The sequence below is a fragment of the Heterocephalus glaber genome, unplaced genomic scaffold (genome assembly GCF_053883595.1).
Source record: "Heterocephalus glaber isolate CG9 unplaced genomic scaffold, H.glaber_assembly_v1.0 deba00000470, whole genome shotgun sequence".
NCBI lineage: Eukaryota > Metazoa > Chordata > Mammalia > Rodentia > Bathyergidae > Heterocephalus > Heterocephalus glaber.
In genome coordinates this window covers 14,352,927-14,379,407 of record NW_028258145.1, presented here as the reverse complement: position 1 = coordinate 14,379,407, position 26,481 = coordinate 14,352,927, and the positions used below count along the sequence as shown (strand labels likewise).

The 26,481-nt window shown below is 40.3% G+C and overlaps 1 protein-coding gene across 9 annotated transcripts in view; it reads right to left on the bottom strand.

Annotated features, from left to right (window-relative positions):
• The window catches only part of LOC106009380 (axonemal dynein light chain domain-containing protein 1-like), a 113,434-nt gene continuing 86,953 nt past the window's right edge, over nucleotides 1-26,481 (bottom strand). For all 9 annotated transcript variants that reach the window (XR_015448515.1, XR_015448516.1, XR_015448519.1 and 6 more), the window contains one exon: nucleotides 1-26,481. This exon is cut by the window's right edge and continues 23,749 nt beyond it. The gene's annotated coding sequence lies outside the window, so the exon portion shown is untranslated.

Below are 26,481 nucleotides of genomic sequence, written 5' to 3'. Positions count from 1 at the left end.
ATATATTTTTAAATATTTTTGAAATAACTAAATAGCTAATTTGTGGAATTTTTTGAACTTCATCTCATTTCCTCTCTCTCTCTGTGTCTCTCTCTCTCCTTGTCTCTCTCTCTAGATATAATATAGATTTGTTGTTTGTTGTATGTGTATAACAAACGAGCAAAACTATGTGATCCTAAAGATTGTATGTCTTGCACATTTAACCTGGCATGATGATCTCAAATTGCATCTATTTGCCTCCAAATGCCTTGAGTTTATCTTTCTTCATGGCAGAGTAGTACTCTATTATATATCAATACCACATTTTTTTACCCATTCATCTGTTGATGAATACTTACCTTGTTTCTAAGATCTAGCTATTATAAATGTGGTGCTATAAACATGAATATGTAAGTAAAAATGATTTATTTCCTTTGAGAAGATGCATAGAAGGGGGATAGCTGGGTCAAATGGAATACCAATACATGCTAGGGAGGATGTGGGGGAAAGTTACTCTTCTACCTCATTGGTGGGAATGTAAACCAGTACAACCACTAGGGAAACCAGTGTGGAGATTTGCAGTGAGTCTTGACTGTGAGTCTCTTCACTGTTATTAGTGCAATTGACACTGTAACAATCACTAGCCCAATTCTATAGTTAATAGTAAGATATCCTCCTATGTCTCGATACTCCAGGTGTTTCATTGAAGAATAGCAGACAAATGTGATTTCAGAAAATATATTGGTCACAACATAGTTAAGGGCTCCATACTGTGATGTGGCTTTTAAAAATGTCTCCTTAGGAGCCCTCAGAGGCAAAATGGCAGAGCACATGGTAGGAAGCTGAGGTTTCCTGGTCTCAGTCAGTACAGCCTGATTCCTCCCACTCTAAGAGCCCTCTCAGAGAGCAGACTCCTGAAGTGCTCCACCAGCCAGGAAGTCCTGAGGCCCCAGCCTTGTGCACCAACAGTGGATGTATTTTGTGTCCTCATATTTAATACTGTGAATGATCAAATTAAATTATTACATCAAGACTGGCCCATGGAATAATTGTGCAATAATGGAAAAGTTTCTATCTGATCTGCTTATTATGATAACCACTAACCACACACAGTTTTAGAACACTGGAAAGGGAGCAAGTGCTAAAAGAGTATATAATATATAATTTAATTTTAATTTTCATAATCATATATGGCTAGCATTCACCATGTGATGAAGCACAGTTTGAGCAATCATAATGATCGACCTCATGAGGACAGTCAGGCTGCTCAATGTTAGCAGAGCACACAGCTGCTGCAGTGGTAATAGAGGCATCATCCACCCACAGGCTGCTGCTTGTGAAGGGTGCATGGCTGTGAGTTCAACTGCCACTGCCCCAGGATGGAACCCTGAGCCCAAACTTAGAAACATGGTTAATGAGTGGCTCAAACCACCCAGTTTTCTGTTTGTCTCACTTATGTTAGGTTTTTCTGTGTCTGTGTAACCTTCAAAAGCCCAGAAGACAATGGCAATATTTACAGCAGGAGAAAACTCTTGGCTGTAATAAATCTGAGTGTTTAGTAGGACAGACTCCAATCTTGGTTCTTTAGTAATACAGTGATATCTTGGTGATCGAACTGAATTCATTCTAAATTCCTGTTTCAACACTGAAAAGTTTGACAATGGAACATATTTTCCCATGAATAATGATAGAAAAACTGAATAATTGGTTTTGAGGCCTAAAATTGCACTTAATTTTTCTAAATTCATTTTTCTAGGATTTTAACAAATTTTCCAGTGATTTCTTTCTTTGGCTCTATTATAGTTCTCAGTTTTCCTCGCATCTTTACTTCATGAGCCATGGTTATGATAGCTTCTGCAAATAAATCACACAAAAGAAGCACAAGGACATGTATTTAATGCACTAACGCAGGCAGTGTATGTTGTCTGGGTGAGAGCAGGGCTTAGACTGAAGCATCACCCTTTGTGCCTGTGTTGAGATGTGACCTGGGACTCACTCTTGGCCTGTACAGACTTTTTCAAGTCAGATTTTCCATTTTCCACTATGGAGGAAAATTACCAATAGTGAGTAGATCTTTTCTGAAATTTGCTGTTCAAGTAGTGGAAAGCTTGAACTTGGAGCATCAACAACTGAGATGTCCCAGTGTAAGCATTCACAGCTGCAGATTTTCCTCTCAACACAGCTCCTACTGCATTCCTAAGTTTGATGAGTTTCCATTTTATCAGTGGTGTAATAGTTTGCAATAGATTTTGATGTGTTATTTGACCCAAGTTCTTCTTATAAATGTATTATTTTAATTCTACATATCGAGGAATTTTTCAGTTAGCCTTCTATATTGTTCACTTGCAATTTAGTCCCACTGTTATCAGATAAGACAGTTTGAGTCACTTTGATCTTCTTACATTTGTGTAGACCTGTTTGGGCCTAATATATGGTGTATCTTGGAGAATGTTTCAAGAGCCCTGGAGAAATAAATGTGTACTCTGCTGTTGGTAGTGAAGTGTTCTGCATAGGCCTGTCAGGTTTATCTAGTGTGTAGTGTTGACAGGTCCTCATTCCATATGGAATCTGGTGCCTTCCTCACTCTCACAGCTCCAAACATGTCCCATTCCAGAGAACAAGACTTGCACATCTCACACCTGCACAGGACACACAGCCACAGCAGCTCAACTCCAGAACTCACACTCACACCCCATTCCTCTCCCTCATCTCCTTTTTCTTACCAGGGATCCAAAGCATCAGTAGCCCCAGGAGCTGAGCAGGGAGCCTCATTTTGAGAACTTGAACTGAGGAGTCCAGATCAGTTAAGACAAGGTTAGAGTTGAGCTTTAATCTCATATTGAAAGGGAAGATGCTCCCTAATGGGCAATATGCAAATCCCCCAGTGTGTGCAGCTGTGTGGAAAGAGCCAACAGCTTGTGGAGTCCTGAGGCCTGAGCCCAGACAAAAAAAGCTCTTCTGTGCTTGAGAGGACAGGAAACTAATGATGATAAAAATTGAGGTTGGCTGATTGAAACAAGAATTGTATTTCAGTGTGTCCTTCAATTTGTGACCTGTCTATTCCCTTAGCATTTTTCCCTCTCCATTTTCACAGTGGAGCATGGTGACTCTAAGATATTCCTTCCTGCACATGGCCACATGACAGTTTCTTATTCTGTGCATAAACATTATGCTGTCTGTGGTAGAATCTTAACTTCTAGGAAACTGCTTGCTACTACCCTGCCAGGATTCAGTGTCAAAAAGATGCAGCTCTGGGAAGTGGACATCCTTTATCAGGATGGTGGAGGCATTCACTGTTTGGACCAGTCCTTTCCATTTCATGTACATCTGCTAACTTCCTCCAGCACTATCTGAGCCTCAGTGGGCTCTCTAAGCTGGGAAAGGAAACTCTGCCTGCTTAGACAACACAACACATCACAGTCATGAATATGTTTTCCTCATGACAGATTCGAAGGATGAAGCCAGGAGGAGTTGTATACAGACCGCAGCTTCTCATGTAGCAAATTTCAGAGTCATTTTCCCTGTGTTTCTGGTGGGGTTTAGCTTCAGATATCCTCAGTGGTACATGATATGCTGAAGCTCCTTTTACTGGGCATATTTTCTTCCTGTCATGCTTTTTTCTGCCTCTTCCAAGGTCTCTGCAACTTGAAAATATACATATTTGGTGATCTTTGTAATGAGTAAAAATAACTTGGGGCAGTGAATTATTTCTTATTCTTGGAAGGTCACTCTGGTCTTCATTTTTACCACTTCTTTTTTGGATGTATAGGAAAAAAAATTCAGTAAACCTTTAAGTACCCTATATCAATGAAGTTAGAGATGATTGCTTTCTTTTGGCTCATAAAATCAAAGAAGCATCTGATAAATAACTATACATTGCCACATTCTCACTCAAAGCTATGAATAAAAATTCCTAGCACTTATGAGGCACAGTCAGAGGGTTACTTAATCGCAGTTTTCTTCCAGCTCTCTTCAGAAGTCTGATTTGTGATTTTGGATTATATTTTAGAGGAAGACAGATGTAGAAGTCAGTCTCTGGCAGATGAATAATGCCTCATCCTCCAAAAGGTATCCATGTACACATCTCTACATCTTGGTAATGTCACCATATATGGGAAAAAGAACTTGGTAAATGTGATTAAAGGTTGTGGAATCTGAAGACTATTCTGGAATAGCTGGGTGAGATCAATGTAATGACAAAGTCTTTATAATAGAGAAGGATGATGGGCACATTGGGGAGGAGGCAGGACAATGCAGGATGGCCAGTGATGGGAGAAAGGGCATTAGAGCAGGCATTGTGGAGCATCTTGAAGCTGGAAAGGAAAAGACTCTGATTTTTTCCCCTCCAGCCTCCTGAAAAATCACATCTTTCTTGATTCTTTCTGTTAGGTCACAGATACTTTGCACTCCCCAGAACTGTGAGGTAATCAGTCTGTGGTGTTTGAAATCAGTGGGGTTGTGGCAATTGGTTACACCAGCCATAAGGAAATCATACAAATAAAGAGAATGTCTATGATGTCCCTAAGTGAGTGGCTGTTCTCTGCTCTCCCCAAAATTTCTAAGCTTCTATCAATTAATATTCATTTTGGAAAAAGTCTTGGAACATTTCATGATAAGAAAAGGTAGCACAAATTAGTACCATTTTTTTCCTTAGGTATAAAAATACTACATCAATGAGCTCCTGTACAATCTGCATAGGTAAGGACAAAGGAGTCAACTCTTGTGGCACATGAGAAAAGGAGGTTTTGTTTATTTGTTTTTGAGAGGGGTTTTGGTTAATAATTTCCTTAGTATCAGAATTAATTAGAATCACATGACACATTATGAGAGGGAAGGAATGAGTTTCTGTGAAGGAGAGACTCAGGGGAGATGAGGAAGGAACCAGTGTAATGCAAAATATACCTCTGTCCTCATATAAAAAATGATGCTATTTGTAGCTTTTATGGGTTGAGAGAGAGCTGTTTATGTACTAAAGGACTGAGTATAAGATGAGGTAAACATGGCATGAGACAAAGGTACTACAGAGATGGGAATTTCCTATGTCCTTCTCTTCTTGTCTCTTTCTCACCAGAGAGCCAATAGGATACTCTATGAGATGAACTGAAAGCATTGGAAGAGCAAATTTAAGGTTAGACAAATGAGGGTTCTAATCCCAATACCTGACCAGGTAACTTTAGGCAAATCACCCATATACTCTCATGACTGGACCCCTTTTCTGCAAAATGGAGCACTGTGGATGTCAAGCGGTGTCCTGAGTGCTCAGCCAGATGGTGTGCCATAAAGCAAGAAGTATGTGTACACACATACATGCACACACAAATACAGGCATATGTATATGTGTAGTACATAGATTAATATTTATGTTTAGAGTCATATTTTTGCATATGTATGAATATTTTTAGAGACCACTAACAAGTCTCCTTTTTATGTCCCTTGCAATATATACCATGAAGATATTACATAAGATACTATATACAAGGTAGTCTTGGCCAAAGATGCTGAGCATTTTTTTATGTAATTACTGCCCATTTAAATTTATCTTTTAAGAAGTGTCTATTCATTTCAATCACCATAGTTCCTCTCATATGAAAAACACAAGATATGAATGACTCCCTCCTGCCTTCTGCACACTGTGAATCCAAGTACACCACCTACCCCCCTTCCTGGAATATAGCACTCAATTCCCAGAAGCTTTTCTTCATAAATCTTCAAACTACAACCTCTGATAGAAAACAAGTTAGATCAGGCAGCATGTTTTTCATCAGAAGCAATAGAGGATTGAGAGGAACCCTGCAAGCATAATTGCATTGTTCAGAAGATGCATATGATGCTCCGATTGTATGTTCACTCCAGCTCTCTTTTTCTCTCTGCAGGCCTTGTGATAGAACTAAATTAAGAAGAATAAAGAGGTTCTTTGCAAATTAGAACATAAAATAGACACAGACATGGAAAGAGAGCATAATTTATAAGCTGATGGAGCCAGCCGTCACTAGACGAACAGTACCTGAGGAGAGGGGTGAGGATTAAGAAAAACAACACAAATTCAGGAGAAAAGAAAAGGAGAGGAGAGGGAGAGCCTTCTCCTTCCCACTTTATTGAGCCTTTTATATATCCTCCTTCATTACCCACAGCCTCCCTCCCTTTCTCCCCTCATGATCTCGTGACTAATTATTTTTACAGAGAAAAGGTCAAATATATCTTTACAATTCCAGGAATGTTACTTTCTTGTCCAGAAGACATTCAAATCCTTTCTATATTCATTGTTTTCTTTAAAAGTCAACATCCTTGTTTTTGTACCAGGTGCATATCCTGGCTCATTATGTTCTTATCTGACTCAAGAATCTCAAGGGGCTCAGGAGTCTTTCAGGGTTGTTTCAACCCTTCACTCTCCACAATAAGCTCCTCATAGGGGTCTGTTTCTCTGTCAGTGGACACAGTAGGAATTGGGTTCAAGCAAGGACACCACTCCTTGTGATTTTCAGCTCTCCAAGATACCCCAGGCACCCACATATCCTGGAATAATACTTGTCTTTTAAAAAAAGAACAAGGCAAGGTAGGCAATTACCATTAAGTGTGTTACTTGGAAAAGTTAAAAGAGTTTTAGAAGCAAGTAAATGAAATAGCTGTGATATAAGTAATTATGTAAAGGGATACCAGATGGGGCATCAGACTTTAGTCTGAGGAGTGATCAGTCTACTTGGCTTGGATGTTCAGAAGTGCTGGTGGCCAAAGAAACCTAGAAAGTGAAAACATATTATTTAAATGCTTGTGTGACCTTTCATTACACCAATTCATGAGACTCATTGGGGAAGCTAAGAAGGTTTACTGACTGAACACTAATGGGCCATCTGAGTATTTCCAAAATCTGGCCATTACTCACACTCCTTGGATATATTGATTGAGCCTCTTTATTAAATCAGGAGATGCACTGTAATGTCTGTGCTGCTGGGGCTGAGGAGGGGCAAGAGAGTTAGGGTACAGAGGAGCCTCTCTGTGTCCTTCTACCAAGGTTTTATGTGACCATCAAAGCCTGGCTGCATGTGAGAAATGCTCTCATTAATGCTTGTCAGTGAAGTAGAAAAACAACCTGATTATTCTTCACTTGTCATTGAGACTCTTAATGTTAATTATCTCCTTAGAATATTGTGTATTCTGGTCACTTTAGAGGGAGAATGGCCATCCTGGGGAAAAAATATTACTCCATCATGGTGAAATATTCTTTAGCATGACACAATATAGGTATTTATACTGAAAGACATTAATTTCCATAGATAAAAAGGAAGCAGCTATGATTCTAGGTGCAATTCCACCATGTGCTTGGTGTGAGCCTTGTTGGACCACATGTAGCTGTAATCCTAGCACTCTGGAAGGCAGAGAGAGAGAGAGAGAGAGAAAGAGAGAGAGAGAGATTCATTCATTGTGGTACGAATTTCTGCTGCTGCTGTGGCAATCCCACAATCCATACTCCCCACATGTGCTGATCTGTGTCCTCTATTACTGTAGCAAAGGCACTGTCATATCTGGATAGCTGGAGCTGAGGAGGAGATGAAGAGATAGGGTGCAGTGGAGCCTCCTTCACCTTCCTCCCAAAACCTCCAAGTGAACTTCAAAGGCAGTCTACACTTGAGAAATGCTGCCAGTAGGTGGAGACACCAGGAGGAGCTGGGGCAGCCCAGCCTCAAGCTTCTGTTTCCCCTGATGGTTTATGTTGTGGCTTGTATCACTGTGGAAGGGAAATTATAATACTGCTGACAGTAATAAGTTGCAACATCTTCGGTTTCCAGGTTGCTGATGGTGAGAGTGTAATCTGTCCCAGATCCACTGCCATTGAAACTCAGTGAGACTCCAGATTGCAAACTTCTGGCAGCATAGATCAGGAGTTTAGGAGCTTTCCCTGGTTTCTATGATACCAATGTAAACCATTGTAAATGTTCTGACTGGCTCTGCAAGTGATGGTGACTCTTTCCCCAGGAGATGAAGACAGTAAAGATGGAGACTGGGTCATCTGGATTTTACATATGGTACCTGACACTGGAAACATAGAAACAAATATTTACAGGATTGTCCTACAAGAGAACTTCCATGAAAGCCAGGCTGCAATGACCACAGTCTGCTGAGTATATGCTTGGTGCTCTCGCTCCTTACCTGGGAGCCAGAGCAGCAGGAGCCCCAGGAGTTGAGCAGGGGCCCTCATGTCCAAGCTGTGTCCTGACTGACCTGGACTGACCCTGCCCAGGGTGTGAGCAGCCTATGAAGAAATCCTCAGGTCAGTGGCCTGTGCCCTGGGTACATGCAAATCAGCAGGGCTGGGAACAGCTGCAGGCCTGCCTCACCTCAGTCACTCAGCACCAGACCCAGTGTACCAGATGTCCCAGGTCAGAGTAGTTTAATGAAGGCTTTTATGCCAACAACATGCTTCTTCCCAGAGTCCCATTTTTTTACAGAAGAGTTTTGAGACCTTAAAATTTGAAATGAACATAGAGAGTACATGGAATAATGTCTGTTTTCATTTTCTTTGTGATAATGTAAGATCATGTCCTTTTTTTGTAAGGAACACCTAGTAAAATCTTAGAAAGTTAGACTATTGGGCATTTTCTTACCCCAAAAGTTTCTGACTGGCAAAAAAAGTTGAAAATTCCCTCACAACATCTTTGTGAATTTGAAAATGTTTCATTTCTTTAAATAAAAATTGGATATTTATCACAACTGGGTTTAATGAATTTATGTCTTATAACAGAGTTAAGGCATTGTCATGAGCAGCACAAAGGCAGGAAAGATGCTGTAGATGCACAAGGATAACGCATCAATCTCCAGATACTGCATCACACACAGTTCTACCCTCAGACCAAGCTCTATGTCTCTCTCATAGCTAGAGACTAAATGCATTGTTTCCTATTACTGATCTGGACTCACTAATATTCTGATACTTTTCTACCATTTGGAATTAATGCCCACATTGCATTGGCAATCCAAGCTGAGGAACCTGCCCTGATGACTTCACTGAAAATCACTGTACTCAATGCTGTTCTGCATGGGGCACCATCAGTGCACCATCTTCTTTCCATCCTCAGCAGTGAGTGGAGACCTCATCCTGAACCAGAGATCAGCATCACTCTCTGCTTCTCAAGAAGAGTCTCTACCTCCTGTTCAACCAGTATGTGTGGGGAGAATTATCTTGGCTCCTGATGAACTTGAACTGCATTTTGAATACCTGTCTCCCATCTGTGTCTTTGCCTTTGACCTCTCACCCCAGTTTAGCAGCAAGGGAAGTGGAAATCCCTGTGTCTTCAGCATCCATGCCCTGTAGCCTGGGTCCTCAGGGAGTCTTACTGATATGTACATTGCTGGCCCAGGCCAGACTTTTGTGCTGCAGCCTGATTACAATCCTGCTGCATTTCCAGTGTGCTTTACCTGAAGGAAACTGGCTAGCAAACAGCAATCAATTGCAGAGGAGTCCTTATTTTTGGGTCCAGTATAAGTCAATAAATAAATGTGTGTTCTCGGAGGCCGTATCTGGTCTGATGTCTTCTGCTCCTCCTTTATTCATGGATAGAAATACTAAGAAAAGGGCCGGGAATTTAGCTCAGTGCTTTTGGTGCCTGCTGCGCAAGCACAAGGACCTGAGTTCGATCCCTGGTACCAAAAAAAAGAAAAAAAAATACTAAGAAAATTCCAGAAACATTTAATTTTATTTTTTGAGGGATCAAACTCTGGTCCTTGTGGTTGCAGGGCAGATGGAAAAACCACTGAGCTAAATCCCCAGCCCAGAAACATTTAATTTTCCTTAACCAATTTTTCTTAGATTGGATTAAGAGTAATTCATTTCTTTTGGTCAGAAATTCAGAGAAACTATTCATTTCAGATGCCCATTTTTGGATTGAGTTTTTAAATTTGCAGAGTCTGATTTTTGAGTTCTTTATATGGTCTAGATTCTAGTTTTAAATATATGAGAAAATGTTCGGCATTACTGGTCATTCATGAGATGCAAATGAAATAATACTAAGATTCCATCTCATTCCAGAAAAAATAGCTGCTATCAAGAAATTAACCTATAACAAATTCTGGCAGGTCTGAGAGGAAATGTTCTCAACTTTTGGTGGGAGTGTAGACCATGCAGAGTGCAACCACTGTGGAAAGCAGCATGGAGATTACTCAAAAAACTAAAACTACAGTTTTCATTTGATGCAGATATTCCCCTTCTTGGTATCTACCCCCCAAAATTCACACCATCATACCAGAGTGATATATGCATATCCACATTGATAACAGCACAGTTTATAATAGCTAAATCTTGGAAACAGCCCAAATGCCCATCAAGTGATGAATGGGTAAAAAAGATGTGTTTTTAAAAATAAAATGGAGTAATACTCAGCCATAAAGAAAAATAAACTTGAGGCATTTATAGCTAAATGGATGCACTTTGAGAGCATACTCTTAAGTGAAATAAATTGGACACACATATGTAAATGTTGTAGTTCTCTCTGGTGTGAGAACCTAAAAGTGTAAATGGGGAACAAAATGTATAATCCATATTTTGGAATAGGAAGAAAATGTTCAAAGAGGAAGGGGAACTAGGGAGAGGGCTGGGGAAAGGAAAGAAAGGAAACAAAAAATGAGAAAAGAAGAAAAACAATGGAAACAAAGCTTTTGTAAATAAGGATGAATGGAGGGGTGGAAAGGAGGGAAGGGGATTGGGAAAAAATAAGAACCAAGATTTATCATGTTCAGGTACAAATTTCCTGTGATGAACATGATCCTAATGTATACATAAAATGTACCAATGAACTTAATAAAAAAAGAAAAGGAAATTCAGAGAAACTTCTGACAAATTCTTGTACACAATGAAATCCAAATTAGAGGAAGTGAAACAAGCATGTGCCTTTGCTTAAGCCCCACAGAATAGGACCCTGAATATCATGTTTCACCCTGCTCTCTTGCTTTGCACAACTGACTTGTGAATTTTTTAATGTACTTTAAAGGATGACAATTTTAGGGCAGATGGTAACAGTTGTGGAAACATGAATAAAACCTCCAGAGTCATCTACGTCCTAACATGTGAAACCTATAAGGGTTACCTTCTATGTCAAAAGGAACCTGGCAGATGTGATTACAATAAGAATTTTTGGATTGAGAGAGTTATATGAATTATCTGATTGAGACCAATACAATCATAGCAATTCTCCTAATAGTGAGGAGGAAAGTCACAATCAGAGAGGGGATTTGATAATGAAAATAGACATTGACTGATAAGAGGCAGGGGCAATGGATGGGGGAATGTGGGAGCATCTTGAAATTTGAAAGGTTCTTTATCCTCCAGCCTCTGGAAGAAGCACAGCACTCCTGACTCTGTGATTTCATCTCAGTGTGAATTCTGACCACCCAAACGATGTTATTTTATGGTACTCAAAGATCATGAAGTAATGGTGATGCTTTGCAGGACTTACAGAAAAAACATATGCAGGTAACTTATTTGATCTCTGAGTATGGGCCTGTTCCCTGATCTCTGAAACACTTCTACCTTATTAATATTTGGTGTCAATTTTCACAAAAGACAAAGAATATTTTACTGGAAGAAGTGGCAGAGGAGACGTTCTCTTCTCTATATAATCTCTTGGGTCAATAGCTTCATTAAATCATGTACAATCTGGGTATGTGAGCATAAGGTAAATTCTCAGCACTTGGGAGTAGAGGAAAATTTTTATTTGTGTTTGCTTTCCATATTAGGATAACAAATGAGAATTATAGGATATAGTAAAAAGAGGGACATAATGACTCATAGCTATGTTGAAAGGAAAAGAGTAGATATAGAAAAAGTCAAGGAATTCCATTTTGTGGCTTACCCCAGTCTGAACTAAAATCATTTAGATTTTGTAAATGATTTATACTAGTGTTTCTGAGAAAAAATGAAAATGGAGTAAGCTCAAGGTCAATGTTGCATGGCAAGAGGCAGCAGGGATGTGTGAATTTCACATTACTCTGCTTTCATCCTTTCTCTTTTTTGTAGGTTGTGGGTTCAACAATGGGCTAAGTGTCCACAAAGGAGGAGCATATTTAAAGACCTGAGTATGCACCCTAGGGCCATAGATGACAAGGTGACTTTGGGAAATTGATTCCCTCATCTGTGAAATGAAATGCCAATGACATCATGGGGTGTCCTGAGGATTAATCAGATGATGCGCCATAGTATGTGTGGTATGTTTAGAAGATAATACACATTGCTCGGCTGTGTATGGACTCTTGTATATCAAAAGTGTAGAAAAACATCTTCTTTGGCCAAAGCAGGCTTTTGACAATTTTCTCTAATATCAATAGATATAAATAGGAATACTTTAAATTCTAAATAAGAATCTCTCTTTGTTATGTTTTCACATTATGCTGAGGCTGCAATAGCCATGAAAGCTGATCAATCCACAGCCAATCCAGATAAGAATGAAAATAACCTCCACTGTTTCTAGGTTGGGAGCAGGCCAGTGCATCCATCTTGAATCCACACCAAAGTCAAACAAAGGCAGAACATGGTGTTATTGCACTTTTATTTCCTTTGTCTCATGCACTTCAGGACCATAAAATATAACCAAAGGTATTATTTGTATGGATTAGGAAGAGAGTAGTGAAGTAGATTACTTGTGCCCATTAAGCTAGAGTTAGTTTTTGTGGAAAGTGTCAGGATATGTATAGACTGAGAGATTTGGAGTAGATCATGATAAAAGACATGACCACAGGCAGGCAGTAGCATGACTTAATACTGGAATAAACTGATTCTTTGCATCTAACAGGTTTGGAGAAACCAATTAGTTTGCCCACAGGGATTTTCTGGATTCTCCACACATATAAATCTGCTTGATCTCAACCTGTTCCTAAATATTTACAATATTTTTCTTTCCATTTTCCTTGAAAAAAACAGAAACATATTCTATAAATGTATAGGCTGAATTATAAGATTAAAGTGGGGAAAAGTGTGCTGGCATGAAAGGTTTCCTTCTGTGGATTTCAATCTCTTTTGAGGCCAGCTCACCCACCATCTAACTGCATTAAAAAAACAATAACTGCAACACCCACTTGAGTATCCTGTGTCTTCTATGCTTTTGATTTCCTATCCTGCCCTATAAGTTTACACCCTGGAAGACTGGGGTTTCTCACATCTGAAAAATGTCCCCACAAAATGACAGCTTGTCTGGAAAGTTCAATTTATCCCACAATATGAACATGAAGTTTTATATTTGACTGTCATTTTAGAAGTATAATGTCCTTCAAATGCCACACATGATTACAAGTGAGGCTTGGCCAGTGGTAGTGTAAAAGCAGAGTACAGGCACAGTGCCAAAGAGGAGGGAAGAGAACTGCATCTGTGGCCCAAAGCTGAGCCTCCATGGACCACCCAGACACATGCAGAAGTGATTTGCTAATCCCTTCAGTGCTGCAAGCCAATCAAGTTGTTTTAGTCACCATAGCTGTGCTTCCTAGACCAGTCTGAGGACCATTTTGCATTGGCAGGAATATAAGCATACACCAGTACAACGATTATGGAAAACATTTATGGTGTTTTTCAAGCCAGAATTTTTTTTCTGTATATGCTTTCTCTCACTTTGCAAATACTATAATTATTCCACATGTGACTTTCATGACTTCCTTCAGTTGTCTATTCTCCCATCACAATTTACACGTGTAAGACAGTAATGTGAAAGATAATATCCTGTGTGTCTGATGTGTTTTTTTTCAGGCATGAATTCCAGAAAATTTCTCCTTATAATGGGTGATGTTTCCACTTTCTTTGTTTGTTTTATAATCTCCTCTAGGAAACTCAGCATTTGAAATAAACATCCCCCTATTCCAGTCTTTGGAGACTGATGTGGAAGACCTTCACTGATTGTCAGGGACTGCTCTGTGATTTCAGGTCTACCTGGATGAAGACTGATGGCTTCTTAATTCTTTCACAGGCTTACATGGACCTATCTGTGTCCTCATTCTCTCAAATCCCCCTATATCCATTCCTGTTTTCAATAAATTTGTAATCTCAATGGTCTCATCCAAGTTTCTTCTAGGATCTTAGATGCCCCATTGTATTTCATGCTGACTTTTCATAAATGCAGCTTTCAGAAATGATGGCCTTCACTACTGCCCTGCACAGGTTTTTCTGGTCTAATGTCTGATCTATGTTACTTTTCCTGGTCTGAGAGCTGAATCAGTAGAGAAAAAAGTCTTTACGCAGCATCAGGCAAGTTAGAAAATTTCAGTGAAGTTCTATTCTGCTCCTTCTCTCCCAAGGAACCAATGAGGGATTTGGGCCCTTTGCTTTCAAATCTCTCACAGAGGATGAGTTGAACAATGGCACATAGAAGTACCATGACATGTTCTACTGTAACTAGTATGGCCTTTACTTCATCTGGTATTTACTCTTTCTTATCTTCACTCCTTCTTTTAGTTTCTTCATTCTTTCCTTTCTTCCTTTCCTCCCTCATTATTTCTTCCACTTCCATCTTTATCCCTTTCTTCAATTCTTTTCCTACATAACATTTAGTTGTTTCCAGAGGTTCTATATGTATTTTCTCATTCTGGTTTTAGTTTTCAGCTCATTTCATTTTTCTGTAAGAAATAATTCCTGGAATTCCTATTTTAGTAATTCTACAAGAGATAGATAGATTTCTTTATAATTGAAAGTAATGAATTTTCTATAATTTTCCCTGAACTAATACTCAGTATATATTTAAAGTATGAAATAAAAGACAGATAACAGAAAAGATATTGTAATCCAGTAGACTACATAACCAGGAATGTACTTTGAGCACAATTGTCTTCCATGTTTTATATGTCCTTTGGCCTATTAGTCTGGTTTTCAATATATATATGATAATTAACTTTATAAGGTCATATAAGATAAATGAATTTGATTCTTGAAAAATAAAAAGGGAGTGGAAGGAGGGGTAAAAAGAAGATCATTGAAATGTATTATGTACATGTAACAAGCCCCTGCAGTGAATGCAATCAGTATGTACTGAAAACATGTACTAATAAAAGTCAAAAATATGAAAATTGTAATTTTAATTGTACTCATAATGGAACATTTTAGTTTGAATAGGTAACCTCAAAAAGAGTACATTTTAAAGCAAAATCTAGATTAATTTGTTATGTTTAAACCTCTTAATATTTGTTATTTTATTATTGGATAAATAGTATTGTTAGAAGACAAAATCAAACGGTGTTTCTTTAAAGCAAATCCACTCATGACTGGAATATAGATATTCATCACTCATTATGGTAAATTGTACTTTGATCACCATCCATTCTTCAGCTTTGTTCATCCTATTCAATATTGTTTGACCATATGATGAATAGGTATTGAACTATCTAGATGTTCGAACTTCATTTTCAAAATTTAATACCAAAAGTGAAATACCTATGCTATTATTATACATTATATTATACCTATGTTATTATAAATTATATTATAAACTTCCACTTTCATTTGAAAAGAAATGTCTTTTAGCATATCAACACAAGCACTGCAAGAAAAATACAGAAGACAGTAACAGAAAAAATATTGATTTGAAAATCAAGCTTATAATTACCTTCAGAAGCCAAGGAAGAAATTTAAAAAGACCTAATATTCCAGAGGGAGAAGAAGCCCTTTAAGGGAGTGAAAGTTCAACTATCTTTTGTTTTCATTTGCAATTCTCTAAATGTGAATATCACCAGAAATACAGGCTTGGGCCAGGCAGAAGCATTCTATATGAGAATCCCTCTGAGCTTTAGCACGTTCATGGAGCAAGCTTACTAGATGAGATAAAAGCTGAACTTTAACACCAGGTTGGGATTTTCCAGAAGATAAGTGTAAAACATTGTGCCTGACCTTGCCCAGGAGAAAGATGTGTCCAGAGAAACAGAAGTGAGAATGTGGGGACAAGAAGAGTCTCAGTGCCACCAAACAAATCCTCCTACATGGACACTAGTGACCATTACACCAATACATAAAAAAAACTACATCATATTTATGTTGCCACAACTCAGACTGAAATATGTGGCTGTGATTTGAGTGAATTTAATTGACAAAGTACTAAGGCAGATTGTATTATGCTGAGCTCTCATTTGTGCTTCTGTTCCATCATGTCTGGTTGCCTAAATGGCAAGTGAACACCCTGAAGTCTTCCTGTTGTTCACACCATGTCACAGAGGAGAAGGTGCTTAGCCTGTGGTGCCTGAGCTGTAGCAGAGGCACATACTGTACAGAGCCCTCAGCAGCAGCCCACTCCCCTGAGTTCTTCCCCTCCTCCCCTCACACACACTCAGAGACTCTGCTGTGCTGCTCCCAACAGGAGCTACACATGAGGGCAGCTGGACCTCCCTGAGCAGGGTGGTTTTCATTCCAGGCTGTTTCACTGTGAAAGGAAATTCTGTCCATTGCATGCAGTAATAAACCCCAATATCCTCAGCTTCCACCCTGCTGATTTTCAATATAAAATCTGTCCTGACCCAGTGCCACTGAACCTGTCATAGACCCAAGAGTCTTGGTTTGAAACCAAATAGATCAGGCACCTTGGAGACTGGCTTGACTTCTGGAGGAACCAATACAACTAGGTTTTCCCATCACTGCATTAGAGACTGCCTGGACCTTCAGAAGATGGAGACCGCCTCTCCAGGGTTGACAGACAAAGAGAGTGGCATCTGAGTCAATACAACATCCCTGCTACTTCCTAAAATACTGGCAAGTGAAAGAGTATGCACAAGCATTATGGACCATTTGCCCAGTTTACTTCAGTCCTGCTAGACAATGTAATTTTTGATTTTGATTTATACAAAAGAAATACTCAAGTTTTTTGAAAAGTTTCAATCTTTCAATCCTCAAGGAGTCTCTAGATTTTCCTACACCATCCTCCTCTTTCTACATGACAATCTTGACTAGAGTACAGGACCCTGATCTTCTGGAATCTTTCTCAGGCTCACAGATGTTTATTGCCCATTTCACATTTTGGCAGGCAAGTCCTGTGCATCTCATGGACAGAACACACAGGAGAAGCAGTTGGGTCCAAAAGCTCGCCTCTCACCCTATCTCCTCCCTCATCTCCCTTGAACTTACCAGGGGTCCAGAGCACCAGCAGTCCCAGGAGCTAGGCAAGGAGCCTAATTTTGAGAAAATGAACTGAGGAGTCCTGTTCAGTCAACACAAAGTAGACCTGAGCTTTATCTGTGACTAGGAAAGGAAGGTCCTGCTTTGGGAGCAATATGCAAATCCCATGGTGGGTGCAGTGGTATGCAGAAATCTGGCAAGTAAAGTGGAATGACTGTGAATAGGAAGCTCAGGACTTCTCCCATGGGCAACATGGCATGAAACATCTGAGATTCTAGGAAAACTAAGAGAGATCAAATTTCTGTTCAGCAGCAGATGGAAATGTGTGTATATTTCCTCTATCTGTACTGATTTCTAGTTCCTCACCACTTTTTCTGGCATATTTTACACTTTTAATGAGGGTAAGTTTCCATGCATGGTTGGTGGTTCCTATTTTTTTTACCACATGTAGGTTTTGCAGAGCTTACATTTGGTCTTATTTTTTAATTAAGATGAAACACATATAGTGTCAAGAGCAGAGTTGTTAAATGTACAATAAACATAGTTCAACATAATTTGTGATCAAACTGTAGAATGATATATCCAGTTCCTCAGATGCCCTCCTCCAGCCCTTTCCTGTCCATATCTGCTCGCAGTAAACCTACCAAGGTAATTGTACTTCTGATATTTGTCACAGTAGTTCAGATTTTTCTAGGCTTAAATGGCATATAAATTAAACTAAGCATTATTTTTCTCTTTTCAGCTTTTTCTTGTTTCTTCAATATTTTTGAGGCCTTTATTGTTTTCTTATGAATTCAAGTGCTTTACTTGTCTTCTGGCATTACTCCATCTAGATTTTTGTTATGAAGAATCATTTGTTTATTTAAAACTTGGAGTCAGTAATGTGCTATAAAATGAATACATTCATGTGTACATCCTTATTTCCTTAAATATAAAAGTATTTATTCACAATTCAAGCCTCCATACTTCTAATAAAAACTTATACTTCTGATTCTCAGGGTAGTCTCTTGGATTTCTCATGAGGTGTTTCTCTGCATAGTAATTTTCCTTTAGTTTTAGCTAAAAGAGCATATTTTTACTGTAGTTTTAAAGTACATTATCATTGAACATAAAATTTTTGCCAGATTTATTTTTTCTCAATCAACATGAGAATATATCTTTCCACAATCATGTATTCTTTATTGGTTATGTCAAAAACTTTGTTTGGTATGATTAGTGTTTCTCTATGTATAATGAGTTTTTTTTCTTAGAGACTTTACCTTTTTCATCATATATGGGTGTATAATTTGAAACATGAGTAAAGGATTTTTTGTGTTTCACTTAAAGGAGTTTCATAGACTTTCTTTGTGCATTATTCTGTTTCATTGCATTTGAAAATATTTTGCTAATATTTTCTCATGTATCTTCTATCCTTTTTTTGATTCGCATACACATTTGTTGCTGTACTTAATAGTGATCTACAAATTTCTAAGGTCTTCATTTTCATCGATCATGTTTTCTTTAGGAAAGTCCTTTTTTAATTTTTAAATTTTTTATTGATGGATGGTTGCAGTGTACAATGATTGCATTCAGCATGGAGAGTTGGTACGTGCACATAACAGCTCAGTTCCTTTAGCTTCTGCTTCCCCTCCCATTTCACATCCCCCCACTCCATCTCTTGGTCCCCTTTCTGATTCTGCTGCCATTATTTATTCTTGTTATACTTATCTAGTGAATTGTTCTTTGGTTATTTTACTTTCCAGTCATAGGATTCCCATTTGGTCTATTTTCATAACATTCATTTCTCTCCTGAGCCCCTACATGCTGAGTCATTTTCTTCATTTTCTCCATTTGTGTCTCTATCATGCATCTCTTCAATGAGTGTGCAGAAAAACCTTGAACATCTGTTAAATGTCAGTTTAAATGTTTATTTCCTATTTAATGATACACTACTGACTGCATATTTTAAAATTCTAATATACAGCTTGGCTCTTTAGTAGGAGATGCTCTATGAGATTTTGTTAAAAGGCTACAAGCTCATAATTGTCAATGGACACTTCATCTTTTTGTGTGGATTGAAGCTCACAGGCAAATGCCCCCAATTCTTCCATCTCCTTTCTCACTGGGCCTCTGTCACTCATCTCTAGAATCAGTGTCCAGAGATCCTCTTGGCAAATGTATAGAAGTGCCTTCTACACTATGGCATGAAGAGGAAAGAAGATTGGGGACTTTAATCAGACTGGAGGGAGGGTAGTGTCCCTACATGGCTGTCCAGAAGGAGAGAGATGCCCCATCAATCAGACGAGGATCTCACAGCTGCAGAAAGAAGAGCAGAGCATTCATCCTGGCAGTCACTGGTGCTCTAGGCAGAGCCCAGGTGGTCAGATGAGGGCACCAATGTAAGGAGCTGATCATTAGTAAGCTGCCAAGGTGCATTAGTAGTACTGCAGGTGTGTGAAAATCTTAGGAAAGAAGCTGTGACAGAGTGCAAATACCAATGGCAACCAGAAATTGGTTTTAGAGAAAAAGTAATCAACTGAATTAATGCAGTCAACACAATCAAAGCCATGAGTCTCAGCTTTGAGAAAATATTATGAATATGAAAATAGAGAATAACAGAACAAATTGTGACTTTGTAGTATAATCAAAACATATAAATTCATGGTTTGATAGATTTAACACATGAAGTTAAATGATAAGAAGGCATACAATATATACATCAGAAAAATTATTTTCTGATCAGTGAACATTTGTAGTGCTAAATCTTTTTCCTCTTTTGAATACCCATCTCCAGAAATACAAATAAGAAATTCTTTGTGAAAGGACTTATTTCAGGTTTAGGACAGGGAAAATACAAGGTGGGCATGGACCAAGTTGTGCTCTAAACTAATGAAATCCTCAGAGAATATTGGTGTAAAATCTGAAAATGTTAGAAAGCAGCTTGAATGAGCTCTCATTGGACAGTCCTGAGTAACACTGACTATTGACAAATTATGATGGTATAATATTATAACAATGAAAAAATGTGTAAAATATTTTGTTTGGAAAAATGATATGCATAAAGTATCAAAGGCATTCTTATTCAGCAAAGAAATGATAGGAAATTTAACAAATTGCACTAAGAAATCTTGATATCTACATGCAGAAGATTGCCCATCTCTTGCCTGGTACTAAAATCAAATCCAAATGAATCAAAGCCCTAGATATAAAACCAGAAACCAAAACTGCTGAAAGATAACATAGAAAAAATGCTTTAAACACAGGCACAGGCAAAAATTCCCTGAATAGGACTCCAAAATGAATGCACCTTGAGAGCACAATGTTAAGTGAGCTAAATCAGACACACAAGCTTAAATATCATGTGGATTGATTTCTATGAGAACCCCAAACATAAAACAAGTGGAAGCGGAAGATGTTGGGATGCTTTAATATGAGCAACACAACAGTCAGCCTCTCACAATGACAGCTTCTCAAAAATATAAAAATATCCTTTCTGGGATGTGGACAATATTCTGCTGTAAAGACACCTCCTTCCTGTGGGAAGCAGAGGTGAGAGAATCAAAGCATCATCCAGGACTGAACCGACCACAAGTCAAAAATCAGGTTACTTCACCTGAGTTAACCTTTGATATATTCCTATCACACTGACAAAGAATTAAAATTATGAACTTTTTGGAGAGAAAAATGGTCGCATACTATTTCATGTTATCCTAATGGTGGACAAAGCAACTTCTATACTCTGTGTCTTCCAGTTTATGGTATATTTTTATAATACTCAACTTCTGGAATTTCAAGGACCCCTTTTCTGTAAGAGTTAAAAATAATTTGAACAAATGAAAGAGTTTTAGCATCAGTATCTATTTTCTATAAATTTACAAAAGTCTATTTTCAGACTCAAAGCCCAAGATTTTCATGAGTTGTCCTCAGAACTCAGGCAAGAGGTCATTCTTTGGAATGTCATCCATGCCATTTGTACTGACTGCTATCATAAGTTGTAAAAGGACAAAGAAGAAGTGGGGAAAGTTTAAAAATACTCATTTCTAAATATTACCCAATATAATCTTCCTAGAATGATATAAGCATTGATAAACTTCAAGACATGTTCTACATGTGTTGTCCAAATCTGTATCAATCACATGGCCATTAAACTGATCATTAACAAAAAGAAGCAGTGCTGGGAGGATTAGCTTGAGATTTCATTCAGATCTCACTGCAGTGGTGTCCATTTGTTCAGAAGGTACATGGATCTCAACTCTTTTTCTGCTCGTATACAAAGCCCAGGCTGTGAGAGCTGACAGGGCCTTTAATGGAGTTTTCCTGAGTGTAGCCAATGCAACCATGGGACAGAAACAGAACTGCAAGTTCTTGTCATGACTTCCCCATCAGCTTCCTCTCTCATAAACACTCAGAAAATCTGCTGTGCTCTTCTCAAGATGAGAAACCCATGAAAGCAGCTGGGCCACACCAAGCAGGGAGGTTTGTGTTCAGGGCTGTATCACTGTGGGAGGCTATTGTACAGTTTGCATGCAGTAATAATCTTTCACATCCTCAGCCTGCACTCTGCTGATTTTCAGTGTGAAATCTGTCCCTGATCCACACCTACTGAATCTATCTGAGACTCCAGGGGCCTGGTTGGAAAGCCTATAGATCAGAAGCTGTGGAGACTGGCCTCGCTTCTGCAGGTAGCAATGCAAATAGGTGTTTCCATTACTATGTACCAGGCTCTGACTAGACATGCATGAGATGGAAGCCTACTCTCCAGGGGTGATGGACAGGGAGCTTGGACTCTGGGTCATCAAAATATCCCCTGTGGATCCTATATTAATGACAGGAAAATGGAAGGTTAGAAATAAACATAGGAGGACTTTTTTCTATAATCTCCCTTTTACTAGGTATTTTAGGCTAAACCACATTTGTGATTTTGATTTGGGCCCTAAAATATGCATAATTCAAAAATAAACAGAGAGTAAATGAGGATCAAAATATATAACAGACATTGTAAAATAGGAAGAAAATTTTCAGAAAGGAATTGGATCGAGTTGGGGGGTGAAGGCAAGAAAAGAAAGAAAATCATAAAAAAAGAAAAAATACAAAAAAGCTTATGTAAATGAGGGGTGGAGAGGTTGAAGGGAGGGAAGGGGTGTGGGTAAAAATAAGAACCAAGATATATAATGTACAGGTACAAATTCCCAATAATGGATGTGGTCAAAATATATAACTAAAATGTACCAATAAGCTTAATTTTTTAAAAAAGAGACAGATGAATGCTCCTGTGGCTGAAACCCAGGTTTTTATGGGAAAAAAATAGTGCAGAGCTTGATGACTGTGTCCCTATGTGGCTAACATATCTGGTGCTGCTGCCATCATGGTTGGAAAACAAAATATCATGCTAAGGCCCTGTATTAACCAAGCCATGTCCTATTTCCTTCCACAACATTTAACTCTTGCTCACACTGAGCTGTGATTATGGGAAGTGTTCAAGTACTACAGTCCTGGAGCCACATAGGAAGATGTGAAAATAAAGATGGGAGACATTTATCAGCATGAAATGAAATCACCTCTTCTTCTCAATGCTTAGGAACCAGATCATTGAGAGCAAGACTACCAACCTGGGGAATTCCCCAAGGAGCAGAGAAAGACACCAAGAAGGTTCAATGAAACAAGTAGCTTTCAGCAATATAAAAGAAGAACAGTGACAGTTTAAGTGTCTGCAAAAACAGACAATAGTAAGGCCATCAGAATTTTGAAATTCCTCACCACATTTTAAGATTAGTGTAGACTCATAGCATTCAGTCCAAGCAAGTCTGTATCCTTTCATAACCTCCAAGTCACAATCAAATCTATGAAAGCCCCTAATCCAACACCTTTACTAACCCAGGATATTGAGGATAATAACAGAGGATATTTTTCTTATTCTATTTCATAATACAGTGTATTTTGAGATTAGCATTTGAAAATCTCCTATACTATAAATTCCAGTATTTTGTCATTCTGGAAAAGAAAAGTACTATAGGAACAGTGAAACATGAATATCTTACTGGAAATGCGAAAAAAGACACAGAAATCAATGGATATAGAGCATATTTAGGGCAGTGAAACAACATCATGTCATGCCAGAATGTTGGAATATGTCATTTTATATTTTTTTATGCTGGTGAAGTATACAACAGGAGCGTGAACCTCAATGTGAACTATGAACTTTTTTTGTAATTTGAACTTGACTAACTGCAACAAAATTGAAATTGGAAGTTCTGAGGTTTTTTTCTGGTGGTACTGGTTCTGAGTTTGAGATAGGGACTTGGTATGTAGTCCAGGTTGGCCTTGAACTTGCTATGTGGCCTCAAACTCCTGAAGATCCTCCTATCTAACCATCCAGACTCCTAGGATTACAAGTATGCACCACAACACCTCACTGGATATTGATGATAGAGACTGTAGTGTTGGGTCAGGGATCAGGGTGGACACATTCATGGGGTCCCTCATCGCAGGGTCCCTCATCACAGGGAACAGACTGTACCATCCTGTTCCAGACAGGTACACCTGTAGACCAAGTAGCGGAGACCCTAGTTGTGGGGAACATGCTGCTCCAGCCTGTTACAGACAGGCACACCTGTGGATGCCATTGCAGGGTCCCTCAGCATGGGAAACATGCTGATCCACCCCTTCCAAACAGGCACACCTGTGGATGCCATCACGGGGTCCCTCATCACAGGGAACATGCCAATCTAGCCCATTCCAGACAGGCACACCTGTGAGCGCCATCACGGGGTCCCTCATCATGGGGAACATGCTGATCCACCCCATTCCAGACAGGCAAAACTGTGGACACCGTCGCAGGGTCCCTTGATGCTGCAGACATGCTGTTATAGCCTGTTTTGGAAAGGCACACCTGTGGATGCCGTTGCAGTGTCCCTCATTGCGGGGAACACACAGCTCCAGCCTGTTCCAGACAGGCACACCTGTGAATGCCATGGCGAGGTCCCTTGTCATGGGGAACACAAAGCTCGAGCCCATTCCAGGAAGGCATACCTGTGGACATGGTCGCAGGGTCCCTTGTTGCAGGGAACATGTCGCTCCAGCCTGTTCCAACCATGCACACCTGTGGATACTGTTGCGGGGTCCCTCATCATGGAGAACACATTGCTTGAGCCTGTTCCAGACAGGCACACCTATGGATGCCATCATGATATCTATCACCATGGGGAACACAACAATCCACTCCATCCCAGACAGGCACAACTGTGGACACTATTGAAGGTTCCCTCATCATGGGGAACACACCAATCCAACTCGTTCCAGACAGGCTCACCAGTGGAAGATGTCATGGTGGCTCTCATCACAGGCAACACACCAATCCACCCCATTCCAGACAAGCAAAACTGAGGACACTGTCATGGGGTCCCTCAATTCAGGGAACATGCCAATACAGCCCATTTCAGAAAGGCACAACTGCGGACACCATTGAGGCATCTCTCATCACAGGGTACACGCCAATCCATGCCATTCCAGAAAGGCAAATCTTTGGGCAATGTCGTGGGGTCCCTTGTCACAGGGAACATGCTGCTACAGCCCTTCTGGAGAGGCACACCTGTCGACAATGGTGTGGGGTCCCTTGTCATGGGAAACATGCTGATCCAGCCCCTTCCAGGCAGGTGCAACTGTGGACACCACTGTGGGATCCCTCATCATGGGGAAAACTCCCCTCCAGCCCATTCCAGACAGGCACAATTGTGGATGCTATTGTGGGATTACTTGTCATGGGGAACATGAAACTAGCCCGTTCCAGAAAGGCATACCTGTGGACATGGTTGTGGGGTCCCTCATTGTGGGGAGCATGTCACTCCAGCCCATTCTATCCATGCACACCTGTGGATGCTGTCATGGGGTCCCTCATCACGGGGAAAATGGCACTTGAGCCTGTCACAGGCACACCTGTAGATGCCATTTTGGGGTCCCTCATTGAGGGGAACAGGCCGCACCATCCTGTTCCAGACAGGCACAGCTGTGGATGAAGTCATGTTGACCCTAGCTGTGGGGAACATGCCGCTCCAGCCCATTCCATTCAGGCACACCTGTGGACGTCATTGTGAGGTCCCTCTTTGTGGAGAACACACTGCAACAGTCCATTCCAGACAGGCACACCTGTGGACACAGTCATGGGGTCCCTCATCACGGGGAACATGCCACTCCAGGCTGTTCCAGACAGGCACACCTGTGGAAGCCATTGCAGAGCTCCTTATCATGGGGAACATGCCACTTGAGCACATTCCAGACCAACACACTTGTGGACATTGTTGCAGGGTCCCTGATCACGGGGAACACTCTGCTCCAGCCCATGCCAAACATGCACACCAGTGGATGCCATTGTGGGGTTCTTTGTCTTGGCGAACACGCCGATCCATCTCGTTCCAGACCGGCACACATGTGGTCAATGTCACAGGGTACCTCGTCATGGGGAACATTCCTATCCAGCCTGTTAGAGAAGACACACATGTGGACATCATTGCAGGGTCCCTCGTCACAGGGAACATGCCAATACAACCTGTTCCAATCACAACTGTGGACACTGTGATGGTGTCTCTCATCATAGGGGACACACTGATCCACTCAATTCTAGACAGGCATATCTGTGGAAACCATCATGTGGTCCCTTGATGCAGGGACATGTCTATCCAGACTAGTCCAGACAGGCACAATTGTGGATGCCATTGTGGGGTCCCTCATCATGGGGAACACACCCCTCCAGCCTGTTCCAGACAGGCACAACTGTGGACACCAATGCAGGGTCCCACGTCATGTGGAACATGCTAGTCCAGCCCTTTCCAGACAGGCAAACCTATGAATGGTATTGCGGGGGTCCCTTGTTGAGGGGAACATGATGATTCACCACTTTCAAAACAGGCACAACTGTGGACACACTCCTGGTGTCACTCATCGTGGGGTCCCTCATCACATGGAACAAGCCACACCATCCCATTCCAGACAGGAACACCTATGGACTAAGTTGCGGGGACCCTAGTTGTGGGGAACATGCCACTCCAGCACATTCTATACAACCACACCTGTGGATGCCATCATGGAGGCCTTGTCACGGGGAACACACCACTCCAGGCTGTTCCAGACAGGCTCACCTGTGGACGCTGTTTCAGGGTCCCTCTTCAGGTGGAAAACTCCCCTCCAGTGCATTCCAGACAGGCAAATCTGTGGACGCTATGGAAGCAGTCCCTTGTCATGGAGAACACACTGCTCCAGGCCATTCTGGACAGGCCAGTGGATGCTCTTGCGGGGTCCCTTGTCATGGGGAACACACCACTCCAACTGGTTTCAGACAGGCACAACTGTGGACAAGATTGTGGGGTCCCTCGTCATGGGGAACACACCACTCCAGCACGTTCTAGACAGGCACACTTGTGGATGCTATCACAGGGTCCCTTTTCATGGGGAACAAGCTGCTCCAGCCC